This window comes from Macaca thibetana, chromosome 3 (genome assembly GCF_024542745.1).
Source record: "Macaca thibetana thibetana isolate TM-01 chromosome 3, ASM2454274v1, whole genome shotgun sequence".
In the NCBI taxonomy this organism is placed as follows: Eukaryota; Metazoa; Chordata; class Mammalia; order Primates; family Cercopithecidae; genus Macaca; species Macaca thibetana.
In genome coordinates this window covers 54,300,044-54,320,080 of record NC_065580.1, presented here as the reverse complement: position 1 = coordinate 54,320,080, position 20,037 = coordinate 54,300,044, and the positions used below count along the sequence as shown (strand labels likewise).

The 20,037-nt window shown below is 42.9% G+C and overlaps 1 protein-coding gene across 3 annotated transcripts in view; it reads left to right on the top strand.

Annotated features, from left to right (window-relative positions):
- Positions 1-20,037, top strand: part of LHFPL3 (LHFPL tetraspan subfamily member 3) — a 567,114-nt gene that overhangs the window by 522,612 nt on the left and 24,465 nt on the right. The gene's annotated exons all lie outside the window — the stretch shown is intronic.

Here is a 20,037-nt window from a genome sequence, read left to right as displayed (position 1 = left end):
TGTGTTGAATTTCATTCTGGCCAAACAAAATGGACTCTCCCTTATCCATTTTTACAGAGCATCTGCTGACAAGTATAGTCACTAACCACTTACAAATAGCAGCACGGTTTAAGTCTCTGGGTTTTTTCCCAGGTCATTTGTCAAAGACTAACCAAAATATAAGTGCTGTTTTCTAGGGGTGTTATCTCTTCACTTGGGATTTGCATGGCAAAAACCCTGAGCTGCCTCAGGACAGCTTGTGATCAGGATGTAGGGTGCAGCTGAAAAGGTAACTGACATTTTCCTTTACATTTACTGAATACCTACACATGACAGGCACTCCTCATTGATTATCACTTAGTTCTCACATAACCCAAGAGGATAGAATTTGTTGTCCCCATTGTAGATAGAGGTGAGAACACTGGCTCAGAGACATCAGATAACTGACTCAGCCTTGCACAGTGAGTCACTGGCTGGGCCAGTATTTGGACCAAATTCTCTGATTACCAAGCCATTTTCTCTCCCTTCTGTCATGCTTCTCACTCCACTTTCACACCTGGGAGAATCAGGCACTGAACTGCATAAACTGGGATCAGTTGTTCACAGTAGGCTAAGGCAAGCAGCCCTGGAGGAAACACCTCCCCTTCTTTACCTGTAAAGTGGGGGTAATAATAGTACCTCCCTCTTGGAACTGGCGTGACATATATGTCCATCAAATGCCTAGAACACTTAGTTAACAAAGTTAATGCTGTATAACTGTTAGCTATTATTCTTTACTCCATCAACATTTTGTTAATGTTTGTTGATTGTAAACTTCAACAAATAAACAGAGCCCCTTCTGTGTAAAAGTTCTGTACAAAAGACTGCATTGAATACCAAGAAGCAACACATACCAATGGCTAACCACATGAGATCTGAAATAGCACAGATGAGTTCAAATTCTAGCTGTACCACTTACCAACCCATGACTACAGGCAAGCTGTAATACTTGCCCTACTTGCACCTCTGGGAAAGGGGAATAGGAACATCTGTCTCCCAGGGCAAGGATTCCAGGTGAAAATGCGTGAAAGCTCTTAGCATGGAGCCTGCTTCCTCTTTGTCAGGGGCAAAATAAATGGCCACTGCTAATTTCATCATGAGCAGGGTCTTAAGTCCAAGAAAGTTTCATGAAACTTTCAGCCAGGCGGAGACGACAGATTGGAAAACCTTCCCACCCAAAAAGTTAAGGCGGGGTGGTCTGTGACAACAGGAACTTCACCATAGACTGAAGGCCCAGCTGATGCAGAGAAGAAAGAAGCCCTGGGAAGTTTTCCCTGTGGACTCTGAGGTCCTGTGTGGCATCAGGGAGGTCACCTGAGGCAGATCCAAACATGCTGGAATGTAGGACATGGGTTTCTGGAGGAGGACACAGCGACTTCAAAATCTGCCAGGGTAAAGGATGTATACCATCCTCCAGAACATCCTAAAGAAAAGGAAAGGATCTCAACCATAACCTCTCATCCTCACCTAAGCAAGGCAGGGGGGCACTGTATAGACAGTGTAAATGAACCCAGTCGTGAGAGATTCCAGTTCTCTAGGCCAAGGTGGGACTGGAACAAATAATAGCACTAGACTGAGGGTCAGCCTAACTGACCTAGTTTCGCTAAGCCATTCAAATATAGTCAGTCATGTGTCACTTAACAACAGGGATATGTTCTGAGAAATGCATTGTTAGGCGATTTCATCGTTGTGTGAATATCACAGAGTGTACTTACACAGACATAGACACTCTAGTCTACCTCACACCTAGGCTTTATGGTATAGCCTATTGCGCCTAGGCCGCAAACCCATATGGCATGCTAATGTACTGAATACTGTATGCAATTGTAACACAATGATAAGCATTTGTGTATCTAAACATAGAAAAGGTACAGTAAAAATATGGTATAAAGGATAAAGTGTGGTACATCTGTATAGAGCACTTAGCGTGCATGGAGCTTGCAGGACTGGAAGTTGCTCTGGGTGGGTCAGTGAGTGAGTGGTGAGTGAATGTGAAGGCCTGGAACATTACTGTACACTACTATAGACTTCATAAACACTATACATACACTTAGGCTACACTAAATTTATTTTTTTAATATTTTTCTTTCTTCAATAATAAAATTAACCTTAGCTTACTTAACTTTTATACTTTGTAAAGTTTTTAATATTTTTTAACTTCCTGACTCTTTTGGAATAACACTTAGTGTAAAGCACACACATATCGTACAGCTGCACCAACTTTTTTCTCTTTTTTAGGTGGAGTTTCGCTCTTGTTGCCCAGGCTGGAGTGCAATGGCTCGATCTCGGCTCACCACAACCTCCATCTCCCAGGTTCCAGTGATTCTCCTGCCTCAGCCTCCCGAGTAGCTAGGATTACAGGCATGTGCCACCATGCCCAGCTAATTTTGTGTTTTTAGTAGAGACAGGGTTTCTCCATGTTGGTCACGCTGGTCTCGAACTCCTGACTTCAGGTGATCCACCCGCCTCAGCCTCCCAAAGTGCTGGGATTACAGGCGTGAGCCACCACACCCGGCCAATATTATTTTTTCTTTATATCCCTATTCAACCGGTTTTTTTCTATTTAAAAAGTTTTTGTTTTTTTTTTTTTTTTCACTTTTTAAACTTTTTTGTTAAAAACTAAGACACACTGGCTAGGCACAGTGGCTCATGCCTATAATCCCAGCACTTTGGGGGCCAAGCTGGGCAGATCACGAGGTCAGGAGTTTGAGACCAGCCTGGCCAATATGGTGAAACCCCATCTTTACTAAAAATACAAAAATTATCTGGGCGTGGTGGCACACGCCTGTAGTCCCAGTTACTTGGGGGGCTGGGGCAGAAGTATCGCTTGAACCTGGAAGGCGGAGGTTGCAGTGAGCTGAGATCACACCACTTTATTCCAGCCCAGGCAACAGAGCGAGACTATGTCTCAAAAAACAAACAAACAAAACTAAGACACAGGCCGTGCACAGTGGCTCACGCCTGTAATCTCCACACTTTGGGAGGCTGAGGCGGGTAGATCACTTGAAGTCAAGAGTTCACGACTAGCCTGGCCAACATGGTAAAACCCTGTCTCTACTAAAAATACAAAAAAAAATTGCTGGGTGTGGTGGTACAGTCCTGTAATCCCAGCTACTGAGGAGGCTGGGATGGGAGAATCGCTGGAACCCAGGAGGCACAGGTGGCAGTGCGCTGAGATCACACCACTGCACTCCAGCCTGGGTAACAGAGTGAGAGTCCATCTCAAAAGAAAAAAAGAAAAAAAAAAACTAAGACACAAACACACACATTAGCCTAGACCTACACAGGAACAGGAACATCAATATCACTATCTTCTACCTCCACATCTGATCCCACTGGAAGGACTTCAGTGACAATAACACACAGAGCTGTCATCTCCTATGATAACCATGCCTTCTTCTGGATACCACCTGAGGACCTGCCTGAAGCTCTTTTACAGTTAACTTTTTTTCAGTAAGTAGTAGTACACTCTAAAATAACTAAACAATAAATACATAAACCAGCAACACAGTCGTGTATTATCAGTATCAAGTATTAGGTACTGTACATAATTGTGCTGGACTTTTCTATGACTAGCAGTGCAGTAGATTTCTTTATGCCAGCATCTCCACAGTCAGGGGAGTAATGTGTTGCGCTAAGATGTTACGACAGCCACAATGTCATTAAACAATAGGAATTGTTCAGCTCAATTTTAATGTTATGGGACCACCATCATATATGCAGCCTGTTGTTGACCAAAACGTCATTATGTGGCACCTAACTGTACTAGACAAGGATATTCTAATGTTTTCAATAGCCAATGCAGGCTGAAGTATTGGGTTGCTCAAACTTTTCAAAAGAAGACAAAGTAGGTGTGTGTATATATATGAATATTTCTGTCAGGTTTATTTGGTCTTCAGATCATCTTCCTAAAAGGAGTATGTGTCAAGTAAACATGTTGTAGTAAGATTATTTTAAAAGATAAACAGTAACAGAAGATTCTATTAAGACAAACACACAAAATAGGTCTAAGAATCACTTGAGCCCAGGAGTCTGAGATCAGCCTGGGCAACACAGCAAAACTCCATCTCTACAAAAATAAAAAATAAAATTACCCAGGCGTGTAGCAGCACTGCACCAGTTGTCCTAGCTACTTGGGAGGCTGAAGCGGGAAGATGGCCCGAACCCAGGAGCTTGAGGTTACTGTGAGCTATGATCACATCGCTGCACTCCAGCATGGGTAACAGAAAGACTCTGTCTCTAAAGCAGAAAGAAAAAAAAAACTGAAACTGGTATGTTAATGTTTAAACTCTGATTTTTAACAATATATGAATGTGCTCATACACTCCCACACATACATTTTTCTTTCCATCTCTATACATTTCCAGTGAGATTTTGGGTCTAACTGCAAACTGGCTTCTCATGTTTGCCTTCACAGAGTGGGAAATCTCAGAGTGCGAGGCAAGGCTCCTGACAAGACTGTTATCTGCACCCATTTTACAAAGCTAGTCTCGGTTGTCCTCAGAAAGTATGGTGAAGTCTGCCTGTGCTTTTATGGCAGAAATGGTGGGGGCAGGGGCCCGACACGGGAAGGCTGGTAGTGAAGCAGGCATTTGGAGATCCCTGATGAAAACTGGCCCATGGGGTCTTCCCTCACTGACGCAAACCAAACACTGCTGTTGGGATGAATAGGAGGCATACCCAGAAATGTGCTAGGACTCCCAAGAAATGTCATCTATAGGTAGCTGGCAGCTGCTCTAATCTCATTTCTCTAATTCTACTTATTATGAGAATGTTCAAAATATTAACCTCACTCTGGATATTCAATTAATTTGGACAAATCACAATTGATGCCAATTAACTGTACTGAAGAGCATTTCCTCTTAATACTACAATTCACAATCACTCATAATTGCAATCTAATTTATTTGCTCTAATTGATATTTGACTTGTGTAAAAAGAGATAGGAAAATTTTTTCAAAAGTGTCTGTCTGCTGATAGTGTTTTAATGCCTAAAATGAAAGCTTTTTTTTTTCTTTTTAACACAGAGGAAATTTTTTGTTTCTTTTTGAGACAGAGTCTCATTCTGTCACCCAGACTGGAGTGCAGGGTGCAATCTTGGCTCACTACAACCTCCGTCTCCAGGGTTCAAGAGATTCGCCTGTCTCGGCCTCCTAAGTAGCTGGGATTACAGACATGCATCACCACTCCCGGCTAATTTTTTGTATTTTTTTGTATTTTTTGTATTTTGTGTTTTTAGAGATGGGGTTTCACCATGTTGGCCAGGCTGGTCTTGAACCCCTGACCTCAGGTGATCTGCCCGTCTCAGCCTCCCAAAGTGCTGGGATTACAGGTGTGAGCCACCGCGCCCAGCTGACACAGAGGTAATTCTTTCTTATGCTTAGTCAGTTGGGTTTCAAGAGGCCTTCAGAGTCAAAATTATACCTACTAATTCAGGCTCATTCATTGCTCCTAATCACATTAAAACTCAGCAGTTTGATAGTTTGGTTCTTTTTTCTAAGGGGCTCAGTCTGTCACCCAGGCTGGAGGCAGTGGTGAGATCCTAGGTCACTGCCCCCTAAATCTCTCAGGCTCAAGTGACCCTCCTGCCTCAGCCTCCTGAGTAGTTAGGACTACAGGTGTACACTCCCGGAATGTTTTTTTGTTGTTGTTGTTGTTGTTTTTTAAGAGAGAGATGGGGTCTCATTATGTTGCCCAGGCTGGTCTTGAACTCCTGGTCTCAAGCAATCCTCTTACCTCAGTCTCCCAGAAATGTTGATATTTCAGGTATGAGCCACTGCAGCCCTATATGGTGGTTCTTGCAGAAAATAACTTCACATAATTCCCCTCTTTGTTTCATAAGGTGAAATGCTCATTCCCCATTTATAGATGAGGTAAGCCCCATGCATGACACTGAGGTCCAAATTTGTCTTTGATGCTCTTCCATGTTCCTTTCTTTGACTACCTTGTCAATGTCTCCCTGCACCCACCACCAAATCCTCAGACCCTCCAACCACCCTCTCTCCATCCCACCAGATCCAAACCAGCTCTGTACTCCCTGCTAAGCTGGCTATACCGGGCCTGAGTCCTTCAATACTTATTAGTCTTGACTCCAGGCAGGTTATTAGGCCCATCTGGGTGAATTATTCATAGTAAAATGTTACCTGACTGATGATAGTGTGTTATATTCCTCCCAGATAATCCCAGATGATCCAGCTCCATCCAACCAGGACCTTCGAAGTCTTAGAAATGTTTAATGGCAGTAGAAGTTTTAATTGCTACTAGCAGATAGAGGAGATTTTTCAGACCTTAACAAGCCTCTTTAGAAGTCTTTAAATTATATGATAAACAAATAAAAACAAAAACTGCACACCCACAATAAAGAGATAGGAGGATTCCCAGTTTAGTCAAGTACTGATTCCATCTTATTTTCAAATGTTGATTGATCACCACTGTGTGTCCCACATTGCACCAAGTGCTAGAGATGAAGGCACACTGTACGTTTGCCAAATTTTTCCCTCCTCACTCCCATTAAAATCATTTGCACACTTCTCTCTCTCACACACCAGACTATCAGCTCCTCCTGGCACACCCTCTTTTTCCCTGGAGCCCCAGTGCCTGGCACACAGCATAAATTCAATACTGAATAGAGATTATCAGAATGAAGAACTCCAGGGCCAAATCACGAGGATTATAGGGTTAAAAGTGGTTTCTTAGACAACCCACCAAATGGGAGACAATATTTGCAAATTATATACTTGATAAGGGACTTGTATCCAAAGTATGTAAAGAGCTTTTAAAACTCAACAATAAAAGGACAAATGACCCAATTAAAAGCTGGACAAAAAATTTAAATAGACATCTCTCCAAATGATATAAAAAAGATATACAGATGTCCAAAAAGTACATGAAAAGATACTCAGCATCAGCAGTCAGTAGGGTAATACAAATCAAAATCACAATGAGATATTACTTCCTATCCACTAGGATGGCTGTGATCAAAGTGTTCGTGAGGATACAGAGAAATTGAAATTCTCGTATATTGCTGATGGGAATGTAAAGTGGTGCAAATACTTTTAAAAACAGTTTGGAAGTTCCTTTAAAAAAAGTTAAAGTTACCATATGACCCAGCAATTCCATGCTGGGTATGTATATATCCAAGAGAAGTGAAAATATGTCCACACAAAAACTTGTATGGGAATGTTTATAGCAGCATTTTTTTTTTTTTTTTTTTTTTTTTTTTTTTTTTTGAGACAGAGTCTTGCTCTGTCACCCGGGCTGGAGTGCAGTGGTGCAATCTCGGCTCACTGCAACCTCTGCCTCCCGGGTTCAAGCAATTCTCCTGCCCCAGCCTCCAAAGTAGCTGGGACTACAGGCGCACACCACCACACCTGGCTAATTTTTTGTGTTTTAGTAGAGACAGGGTTTCACTGCATTGCTCAGGCTGGTCTTGAACTCCTGAGCTCAGGCAATTCACTCGCTTCGGCCTCCAAAAGTGCTAGGATTACAAGTGTGAGCCACCGCGCCGGCCTATAGAACCATTTTTCATAAAAGCCCAAAGATGGGAACAACAAAATATCTATCAGATGATGAATAAACAAAACGTGGTACAGGCACACCTCATATTTACTGCACTTCACTTTATCGTGCTTTGCAGATATTGCTTTTTTTTTTTTTTTTTTTTAACAAATTGAAGGTTTGTGGCAACCCGGCATTGTGCAAGTCTATCAGCATCATTTTTCTAACAGGTGCCTACTTGTGTCTCCGTGTCATATTTCTGTTATTCTCATAATATGTCAAATATTTTCATTACTGTTATATCTTTTCTGGTGATCTGTGATCAGTGGTCTTTGATGTTACCAATGTCATTGTTTTGGGGCACTACAAACTGCACCCATATAAGATGGCAAAGTTAATAACTGTGTGTTCTGCCTGCTCCACTAACCAGCCATTCCCCCATCTCCCTCTCCTCAGGCCTCCCTATTCCATGAGATACAACAATTTTGAAATTAAGCCAATGAATAATCCTACTTAAGTACTAAACTGTGTTTAAGTGAGAGGAAGAGTCACACCTCTTTCACTTGAAATCAAAAGGTAACAAACCTGCACATTGTGCACATGTACCCTAGAACTTACAGTATAATTAAAAAAAAAAAAAAAAAAAAGCTGGAAATGACTAAGTTTAGTGAAGGCATGCCGAAAGCTGAGACAGGATGAAAGCTAGGCCCCTTGCACCAAACAGCCAAGTTTTGAATGCAAAGGAAAATTTCTTAAAGGAAATTAAAAGTGCAACTCTGGTGAATGAACAAATGATAAGAAAGTGAAACAGCCTTTAAGGGATTGTTATAGGTTATGGTGTGATCTACCTAGACAACTAAAACTTTTTCTGATATAGAAAAGCTTCTAGTTGTCTAGATAGATCAAACTAACTATAGCAATTCCTTAAGCCAAAGCCTAGTCCAGAGCAAAGCCCTAACTCTCTTCCATTCTACGAAGGCTGAGAGAGGTGAGGAAGTTGTAGAAGAAAAGTTTGAAGCAAGCAGAGTCGGTTCATGAAGTTTAAGGAAGGAAGCCATCTCTGTGACATAAAAGTGCAAGGTGGGGGCTGGCCATGGTGGCTCACACCTGTAATCCCAGCACTTTGGGAGGCTGAGGTGGGCAGATCCCTGGAATCCAGGAATTCGAGACCAGCCTGGGCAACATAGTGAGACCCCCATATCTACAAAATATGCAAAAGTTAGCTGGGCACGGTGGCACACACCTGTAGTACCAGCTCCTCAGGAGGCTGAGGTGGGAGGATTGCTTGAGCCTGGGAGGCAAGGGTTGCAGTGAGTCGAGATTGCACCACTGCACTCTAGCCTGGGCAACAGAGCAAGACTCTGTCTCAAAAAAAAAAAAAAAATTAAGGTGGGCTGGGGGTAATATCTCATGCCTGTAATCCCAGTGCTTTGAGAGTCTAAGGCAGGAGGATCACTTGAGGCTAGGAGTTCGAGACCAGCCTAGGCAATATGGCAAGATCCCATCTCCACAAAATAAAATTTTAAAAAATTAGTTGGGTATGGTGGCACACACTTGTAGTCCTAGCTACTCAGCAGGCTGAGGTAGGAGGATTACTTAAGCCCAGGAGATCGAGGCCGCAGTCAACTGTATGTGACAGAGCAAGACTCTGTCTCTAAAAGAAAACAAAAAATTGCAAAATGAAGCAGCAAATGCTGATGAAGAAACCATGGCAAGTTATCCAGAAGATCTAGCTAATATTGATGAAGCTAGATGGCTACACTAAATAACAGATTTTCAGTGCAGACAGAACAGCCTGATATTGGAAGAAAATGCCATGTAGGACTTTCATAGCTAGAGAGAAGTCAGTCCCTGGCTTTGAAGCTTCACAGAGCCAGGTGTAATGGTGACAGTAACCCAAGCTACTCAGGTAGCTGAGTCAGGAGGATGGCTTTAGCCCAGGAATTGGAGGCCAGCCTGGGCAACATAGTGAGACCTCTGGCTCTTTTAAAAAAAAAAAAAAAAAAAAAAAGGCATCAAAAGACAGGCTTTTTAGGGGCTGATATGGTTTGGATATCTGTCCCCTCTAAATCTCATGTTGAAATATGATTCCCAGTGTTAGAGGTGAGGCCTTAGTGGGAGGTGTTTGAGTCATGGGGGTGAGTCCCTCATGAATGGCCTGGTGCCCTCCTCATGACAATGAGTGAGTTCTTGCTCTAAGTTCACAGGAGATCTGGTTGTTTAAAGGAGTGTGGCACTTCCTCCCTCCCTCTCTCTCACCATGTGATACACTGGTTCCCCCTTTGCCTTCCACCAAGATTGGAAGCCTCCTGGGGCCTCATCAGGAGGAGATGCTGCTGCCATGCTTGTACAGCCTGCAGAACCATGAGCCAAATAACCTCTTTCTGTATAAATTACCCAGCCTCAGTGACTCCTTTATAGCAACACAAACGGACTAATACCGGGGCTAATACAGCTGGGGACTAAGTTGAAGCCAGTGCTCATTTATCATTCTGAAAATCCTAGGGTCCTTACAAATTATTCTAAATCTACTCTGCCTGAGCTCTAGAAATGGAACAACAAAGCCTGGGTGACAGCACATCTGTTTACAGCATAGTTTACTTAATATTTTAAGCCCACTGTTGAGGCCTACTGCTGAGAAAAAAAGGGGGGGTTCCTTTCAAAAAAAGTTTTCTTTCAAAATATTACCGTTAATTGACAATGCAGCTGGTCACCCAAGAGCTGTAATGGAGGTATATAAAAAAATAATAATAATGTTGTTTTCATGACTGCTAATCCAATGTCCATTCTGCAGCCCATAGATCAAGGAGTAATTTCTACTTTCAAGTCTTATTATTTAAGAAATACTTTTCGTGGCTGGGCGTGGTGGCTCACGCCCGTAATCCCAGCACTTTGGGAGTCCGCGGCAGGTGATTCACAAGGTCAGGAGATCGAGACCATCCTGGCTAACACAGTGAAACCCCGTCTCTACTAAAAATACAAAAAATTAGCCGGGCATGGTGGCAGGCGCCTGTTGTCCCAGCTACTCAGGAAGCTGAGGCAGGAGAATGGCGTGAACCCAGGAGGCGGAGCTTGCAGTGAGCCGAGATCGCGCCACTGCACTCCAGCCTGGGCAACAGAGTGAGACTCTGTCTCAAAAAAAAGAAAAATACTTTTAGTAAGGCTATTGCTGCCATAGTGTTTCCCCTAATGGATCTCAGGAATGTGAATTGAAAACCTTCTGGAAAGTATTCTTCAATCTAGATGCCATTAAGAAATTTTGTGATTCATAGAAGTTAATAAAAATTAAAAGTTAATAGAAGTTATAAAAATATCAACATTAACAAGAGTTTGGAAGAAATTGACTCCAACCTTCATGGATGACTTTGAGTCTTGACTTGATTTCAAGACTTCCTTGGAGGAAGTAATGCAGATGTGGTGGAAATAGCAAGAGAACTAGAATTAGAAGTGCAGCCTGAAGATGGGACTGAATTGCTGCCATCTCATGGTAAAATTTGAATACATGAAGAGTTGCTTCTTACGAATGAACAAAGAAAGTGATTTTTTTTTTTTTTTTTTTTTTTTTTTTTTTTTTTTGAGACGGAGTCTCGCTCTGCCGCCCAGGCTGGAGTGCAGTGGCCAGATCTCAGCTCACTGCAAGCTCCACCCCCGGGTTCACGCCATTCTCCTGCCTCAGCCTCCCGAGTAGCTGGGACTACAGGCGCCCGGCACCTCGCCCGGCTAGTTTTTTGTATTTTTTAGTAGAGACGGGGTTTCACCGTGTTAGCCAGGATGGTCTCGATCTCCTGACCTCGTGATCCGCCTGTCTCGGCCTCCCAAAGTGCTGGGATTACAGGCTTGAGCCACCGTGCCCGGCCGAGAAAGTGATTTCTTGAGATGAAATCTACTCCTGCTGAAGTTGCTGTGAACATCGTTGAAGTGACAACAAAGTATTTCAAATTTTACATAAACTTAGTAGATAAAACAGCAGCAGGGTTTGAGAAGATGCACTTCCATTTTGAAAGAAGTCATACTATGCCTAAAATGCTATCAAACAGTATTACATGCTACAGAAAAATCTTCCATGAAAGGAAACTTCCTTGTGGTCTTATTTTAGAAATTCCACAGGCACCTCAGTCTTCAGCAGCCACCGCCCTCATCAGTCAGCAGCCATGAACATGGAGGCAGGACACCTCCATGTTCACCAGCAAAAATTTGTTCGTTAATTTATTTTTAAATTAAGTAAGTATATTTTTAGACATAATGCTATGGCCCACTTACCAGTCTACAGGATGCTATAAACATAGCTTTTGCACTGGGAAACCAAAACTTCTCTCTTTATTGTTATATTCACTTTATTGCACTGGTCTGGAACCAAACCCTCAATATCTCCAAGGTGTGCCTATATATCCATACAGTGGAATACTATTTGGCAATAAAAAGGGATGAAGTACTGACACATGCTACAATATGGATGAACCTTGAAAACATTATGCTAACTGAAAGAATCCAACCACTAAGCACCACATTTCATTTATTTTTTTATTTAGAGATGGAGTCTTGCTCTGTCACCCAGACTGGAGTGTAGTGGCATAATCTTGGCTCACTGCAGCCTCCACCTCCTGGGTTCCAGTGATTCTCCTGCCTCAGCCTCCCAAGTAGCTGAGATTACAGGCACACGCCACCACACCCAGCTAATTTTTGTATTTTTAGTAGAGACAAGGTTTCATCATGTTGGCCACGCTAGTCTCAAACTCCTGACCTCAGGTGATCTGCCCACCTCAGCCTCCCAAAGTGTTGGGATTACAGGTGTGAGCCACCGCACCTGGCCTGTACCACATTTCATTTATATGAAATGTCCAGAATAGAAACATCCATACAGACAGAAAGTAGCTTAGTGGTATCCAGGGCCTGAGGGGAGTGGAGAATGGTGAGTGACTGAGAGTAGGTATGGGGTTTTCATGGTGATGAAAATATTCTAAAATTAGATAGTGGTGATAGTTGTACAACTCTATAGATATACTAAAATCACCGAATTGTATACTTTTAAGACGTATTTTATGATATGTGAATTATGTCTCAATAAAGCTGTTATTTTTAAAAGTTTCTCTCCCACAAGACTTCTCAGTGGGAAATAAATCCCAAAGATGGGGGCGAGGTATGATTTGTATTGTAGTTAAGGTGACTGGCTGCCTCATTTGCCGGGGACTGAAGGCATTCCCGCACGTAGAACTTTTCAGTGCTAAAACCAGAAAAGTCCTGAGCAAACCACGCAATGTTTGAGACATAGTCATGCTAAAAAACTGTCAATGTTTATCTGAAATTTAGGCATTCTGTATTTTTATTTGCTAAATCTGGCAATTCTATGATGATCCAATTTATTCAGATCAAGTTGAAACAAAGAGCTAGAATTAAGAGAAAAAGCAAAGAGAAACTAAAGGAGTTTGGAGTTAAGGAAAAGAGCTCCCAAAGCATTTTCTAACCTTGGCCAAGACTATGGCAAGATAGTTTTGCCGAGATCTCTTTTCACAGCATTCTAACGTTCTCTCATTTCCAAAGTATGTTTCAAAGAGTTCATATTGGAGGACTCTTAAAAATTGATATGAATAGTTACATGAAATAATGTGTTTCTTAAAGGTATTTCATCTTGGATGAAGCTTAAATTAAGCTTCCTCCTGGCAGCTGAGTGCATGATGAATTGTATTATAAGTAAGTCTATTTTTAGCCCACTAGTGCATTGGCAGACAGGCTGTTAAAAATAAAAGCAGGCCTAGTAGAGTACAGAACCCCGGGGAGCTTTTCCTTACTATTTAATGAAAATGAAGCCGGTTCTCTGAGCCTGTATGGTTGGAGGGAAGGTGAGGTGTGTGCAGTTGCGATCAGGTTACAAGGCAGTGGCTTGTAATTTAGAAATTAGTATGTAACGTGTCACTGAGGCAGAAGCTGAGAGACGTAACACTAAAGGGAGTTTCCTGAAATTGCTCAGATAATGGGAGAAAAGGGTTTTCTTGTCTGATCAGGTGGGAATTGTGATATTTTAAGAATCTTCCATTATTTCCCTGCTGGGGAGCTAGGACTGAGTTCATTGCTTCTTCTCGCCTTGACGCCGCACACCAGGTTAGCAGCCACCAGGGGGCACCAAAGCAGCCCATCCCCGAGAACAGCGTGGGCCTCTGAGCCATTGAAATTCACTCCTGAGCACAGTTCCTTTGAGCCCCCATACCCTGATGATGGTGCAGATTCAGCAGTGCAACACGGTGGTTTTGGAACGTGTGGATTTGGAATCCCACAGACAAGGCTTCCGGGTCTAGCCCTGCCTCCTAAAACTTTACAGCCTCTATAATCCCCAAACAGAGATAATAAGAGGTGGTAAGAATTCAATGAGCTGGAAAGTGCTTAATACCTATACCGTGCCTGATGCGTGGGAAGTGCCGAAGTCCTCGGTACACGCCAGAAGCCTGGAGTTGTAGGGTGAATTCAGGTACTAACAACATAACGGAGAAGGCATCTGCTTCCATTCCCTTCTATTCTGGGCTCTCTTCCCCCTTCCTCTTTCCTTCCTCAGGGACACCCGGAGACTCGCTTCCACCTCGTTCTCTGTTTAGTTCAAAGGCCTTCGTTTTGGCAGCTTGCCAAGCATGTCCTCCTCAGATATGCCCTCTGACCGCTCCCCTGCCCCCAAGTTCTGTCCAATCCCCTGTCTCGGTATTTCCCAGCGTGGTTCACCAGCCAGCCACCTGCATCAGAATCATCCGGACCTACCAAGTTGGAATATCTGGGACTAGAACCTAGGAATCTGCATTTCAGTGAATTTCCTAAGTGAGTTTTACACGTGATAAAGCTTGAAGATTTCTGATATAATCGTAGTAAGATTTTTTTTTTTAATAGAATATAGTGCAGCCTGAACTCAACCAACTGTTAGGAGGGAAATTGGCTGATTATCTGATTAAAGTAATGCACACTGAATTGCGAAGAACAAATAAACTCCCCTTTCAGGAGAATTTGCATTCTGACATTTTGCAAGCCTTGATGAATTTCAAATTGGTTAAATGTGTGGGATGAGTATTTGAAGAAAACAACCTTACCTCTGACCCAAGGCTCAGGGGGAGCCTTTGTCTGCACCTGGAAATGAGGGTTTCCGTAACTTAATAGCCCAGTCCTCCTAGCCTAGAACCACGTGAAATTCAGCCCCAACTACGCCAGTTGGTGGAGAGAAGAAGTGGAGTGGAAGGTGAAAGAGGAGGAATGGGCAACTCAGGAAAGGATAGAAGAAAGGAAGGTCAGCAGGCAGGGGAGAGGGAAGAGGAGAGGAAGGAGAACCCTCTCAAATATCCCCATCCTCGTAGCACTCAGTGCTGAAGGTTTATGTAGGTGCAGCGTGGACTGCTGGAAAACAGACCCAGTCACTGATATTCCCACTCTACCCCAGAGTCACAACTGAGACTTTGATTTTATTTGCTATTTAGGTAATTTTTCAATATGAAGCTGCCCAGTTGATGAAGGAGGGGTAGCAGCCCCCTTGCCCCTCTTTGGGGCTCCCAAACCATTTCTCCTCCCTCCAAGGGTGGGTATGGTACAGGGCCAGTCCTCGGCCTTTCCTCCTTCTCTTTCTACAGTCCCTGCAATATCATCTGTACAGCAGATGGCTCCCAAATATGATTCTCCAGTTCCAGCCTCTCCCTTGAATTCCAGGTCTTTGTCTAATGGCCTATTGCGGCTCTCTGATTTTCCTCCAAAAAAAGTTTACCTTGTTCCCCATCGCAGTAAATAGGACCCCACTCACCCAAATGGACTCAAAACTTGGGATTCATCTTGAGTTTTCTCTCTCACAGACACACACACACATTCCTCATGTAACCTATCACCAAATCCTACTGACTCTGCCTTAAAAATGCATCTTGAATCTGATCCCACCTCACCACTTCAACCACTCCCAGCATGGTCCAAGCCACCACTGCTTCTCATCCAGACCATGTCATCGCCTCCTAACTGTCCTGTTTCAACTCTTACCCCTTACAGTCTTCTTGTCACTCACAGCCACAGTGAGTCTTACAATGTAATTCTTATCACCCACTTCCCCTCCTCCCCACCCTTCAATCATGTCCCATTGCATTGAAAATAAATTCAAAAAGCCTCACCATTGCCCAAGAGTCCTATATTGCCTAGTTCACCCTGATGGCCCATCTCCCATTGCCAGCTGCCCTGGCTTCCTTGCTGTTCCTCCTGCCTCTGCTTTTGCTGAAGCCTCCACCTAGAAGGTGGATACCCCCTGGATATTTTGTTTCCTCATTCCTTCAGGGAAAGTTTCCCTGACCACCTGCTCCAAAATAACAGCTGGCTTCTTACCCCAATTTATTTTTGTTCATAGCACTCAAAGCCACCTGATGTATTTATTACACATATTTGTTTATTGTCTATATTCACATTTCACTGTAAGGTTTATGAAAGCTGGGACTTACTCTCCTTTGTCTGCCACTGTATCCCCACACCTAGAATAGTGCCTGACATATCATATGTGCTCAATTTGTATTTGTTGAATGAATGACCAAATGAATGAGTGAATGAATGGAAGGAAATGAAGAAAAAGTACTAATGTAGGTAAGGATGGCCACTAACTAGTGGCTCAAAGCCCCATCCAAGGTCTTATTAGGAATTTGGTGTTTTTGTTTTTGTTTTGAGACAAAGTCTCGCTCTGTCACCAGGCTGGAGTGCAGTAGTGCAATCTCGACTCACCGCAACTTCTGCCTCCTGGGTTCAAGCGATTCTCCTGCCTCAGCCTCCCGAGTAGCTGGGACTACAGGCGCAAGTCACCACACCCGGCTAATTTTTGTATGTTTAGTAGAGACAGAGTTTTGCCACGTTGGCCAGGCTGGTCTCAAACTCCTGACCTCGGGTGATCTGCCCACCCTGGCCTCCCAACGTACTGGGATTACAGGCGTGAGCCACTGTGCCCAGCCTCTTTTTACATATTAAGTAAATTCTTCTTTATTCCACATTCTAAGTCCTCAAAAATTTTACATTCAATTTACCAAATTACAAACTCAGCTTTTACCCATTTACTGTACATAAAACACAGCTAATGAGATTAGGCAATAGGAAACTTTTCTATTGCAAAATTATATTAATGGAGTCTCCCATGGGCTAAGCTGCTCTCTCTGAAAATTAAGCACATTCCAGAAATCACGTTAAAACTCTTTAAGTCCTCCCTGGGTCAACGGAAACGAAGACTAATGTGGCTTCACAAAGTGGCTCACTTGCTCTGAACATTTAACTGTGGATTTGGGGAGATCTGCTTTGTGACTTGCTTCCCATGTCTGAACCGAAAGAAATCCAGAGTATTTTCTCCTTTCATGCCAAAGCTTGTTATACTGGCAGCCATTCCCCTACAAATGTTTCCCACAAAGATGGGCACTGACTTCCACCAGGGGCACATCAGCATTAGCTCCACGGTGAATATCAGAAGGCTAAATGATTCCCTTGCAGGAAATAATTGAAGGGAAGGAAAAATGACTGTCTAACTTACTGTATAAGAATATTACCCTAGCTTGGGTTCCCCCATAGATAGATGCTGAAACGGGATTTAAGTGCAGGTCGTTTTTGTATGTAGATATCCCAGAAAACACTGGTAGGTGATGAAAAACTGAGACGGAGAGAGGAAGGTGGTCAATAAAGGGAGTATTAGCAAACAAGTCATTACTTGGGTAACTGGAGTGCAATCCCACTGGGGATTTCTGAGAGTCCAGGGGCAAGGGAAGTGATATTTATAAATCAATTCTCATCAGTCATTGACTGAGGACTGCTAGAGGTAAGGGATGTTGATTCCCTGGCATTTCCAGTCTGTCCCATGGGTAAGCCGAGAGGACTCTGCTGGTCAGAGAAAGTCCTCCAGCAAAAACACGCAGAGGCTGGCAACTGGCCCAGTAGGCACTAAAATGGTAAAGCCTAAGGGGAAAGTGGCAGAGAAACGACAGTCTCTTCTACAAGTACTGGCTTTTGCAAAGAGCATTTTCTAAGAATGGACGTTCTCTTATGAAGTCATCTTTATATGAACAAAACTTCATGGAAGAATGCTGAAAAGATTTCAATGAGAGCTGAAATCTTGGAAATATGTTTAGAAGCAGGTCATCTTGGTTCAGATTGAGTGGACTAGATCTACTGGTAGGACTTTCAGAGTTGTTTTGGGGTTTTATTTGTGAAAACTCTCAACAGCTTGAGAGTCAGAACAAGTTACAAAGAGAAGCAGATCTTGTGTGCCTGACTGGAGAAAGCAGCTCTGCCTTTCATTCTGGAAGCTGGCACTGCATCTGCTGTGGGCTGATCCTTCTTCACAGAGCCACTCTGTCTACTTTTTCCAGAATCAAGAACCTCACATACATGTACACATACATACATGCTCACTCAGGGGACCACAATATTAGAAACACAGCATTAATTTGTTTTCATGTTTGGACACATTTTTAAGACATCTTACCCCTTCAAACAATAAACATTCTAATTATGTAAATATATGTCATAGAGGCCAGCCATGGTGGTTCACACCTGTAATCCCAGTGCTTTGGGAGGCTGAGGCAGGAGGATCACTTGAGTCCAGGAGTTTGAAACCAGCCTGGACAATATAGCAAGAACCAATCTCTACAAAAAGAAAAAAAAAATTAAATTGCCAGGTATGATGGCACATGCCTGTAGCTCCAGCTACCCAGGAGACTGAGGCAGGAGGGTTTCTTGAACCCAGGAGTTAGAGGTTGCAGTGAGCTATGATCATGCCACTGTACTCCTGCCAGGGTGACAGAGACCCTGTCTTTTAAAAAGAGATAAATAATACAGATATACATTCCACAGCAAAGAGATCTTGAAGTCCTACTATGTGCCAGGCATTCTGCTAGGTCATAGGGATTCAGAGATGTAATGCCTGGTTCTTGTCCTTGAGGCATGCTCAAGGTCAGTGAGGAAGATTTCCTTGTAAGTAGATACATTATACCTCTACAATGGAGTCATTGTCACAAGTGTCAACAATGCATGGACAATCATGTGTAGGCTGTAGAAGGCAGAAATCTTAAGCCACTTGGATATTTGGGAAGAGACTAAGTTTTCCAGAAGAAGGAAGAGGGGAGATTTCTATCGAAATTGTTTCCATTAATGAATCCACTGAAAATCCCCATACTGACTTTTGAAAAGTCAAACTTACACCAGAAAGTCAGCAGTTAGAAAGGTGGAAGGAAAAGAACAGTTACATGATAGCTTCACATCAAGTGGAGATGAGTTGAATCTGACCAAAGACAGAAAGAGAAGGAGAAAAAGAAGTAAAGGTATACCTATTATTTAAACTCATAAAGGCATTATTTAAAATCAAAATTGGGAGAGAAAGGAGGTGAGAAGGAACGGAGATGAAGCTTCACTTTTCTAGAGAAGACTCAACATATATTGTCTAAAATTGATAAATTCATAATTAAGCAAATGTTAACATAGGATTTAGACTACTGAAGTAACTACTGCAATAAAACTGGAAACTATTAAAAGAGCTTGTCTCCAGGGAGTAAGACCAGGTATGAGAAGGGATGAAGCAGGGTGACTCTTCATTACAAGATCACTTGTAGGGTCTGACTTCTTAAAAATCAAGCATTGGCTTTTCCAGGCCGAGCGTGGTGGCTCACGCCTGTACTCCCAGCACTTTGGAAGGCCAAGGCTGGTGGATCACTTGAGGTCAGGAGTTCAAAACCAGCCTGGCCAACAAGGTGAAACTCCATCTCTACTAAAAATATAAAAATCAGCCAGCCATGGTGTCACAAGCCTGTAGTCCCGGCTACTCAGGAGGCTGAGGTGGGAGAATCGCTTGAACCTGGGAGGCAGAGGTTGCAGTGAGCCAAGATGACACCACTGCACTCCAGCCTGGGTGACAGAGCAAGACTCTGTCTCAAAAACAAAAACAAGGAAAGTATTGGCTTTTCCGAAGAGCATTTGCTAAGAATGGATATTCTCTCTTAAAATCATCTTTATATGAACAAAGTTTAACAGGAGAGCTCTGGAAAGATTTCAGTGAGAACTGAAATCTTGGAAATATGAGGAATTTCAGTGGATTAATGGAAATATTTAAAATCAATATACTTCTTACCTTGATGAAGCAGAAATTTTCAAGTTCGAGCTGCTACACTCTGCCTGCTATACTATACCATCTCAAAATTATACATGTTCGATCAGTTTTTCTTAATTAAAGAACAGTCCTAATTATAGTTCCTAGAGATCTTTCCTTCTCTCCTCTTCTCATTCTGTTCTTAGGATGAGGAAACAGCTGGCAGACTTGGTGGCTTGTGCCAGTAATCCCAGAAGTTTGGGAGATCGAGGCAGGAGGATTACTTGAGGCCAGGAGTTTGAGACTAGCCTGGGCTACATAGTGAGATCCTCTTCCCTACAAAAAATAAAAATAAAAAATTAGCCAGGCTTGGTGGCACTCACTTACAGTCTAGCTACTCAGGAGGCTGAGTCAGGAGAGTCCCTTGAGCCCAGGATTTTAAGGCTGCAGTGAGCTATGATTGTGCCACTTCACTC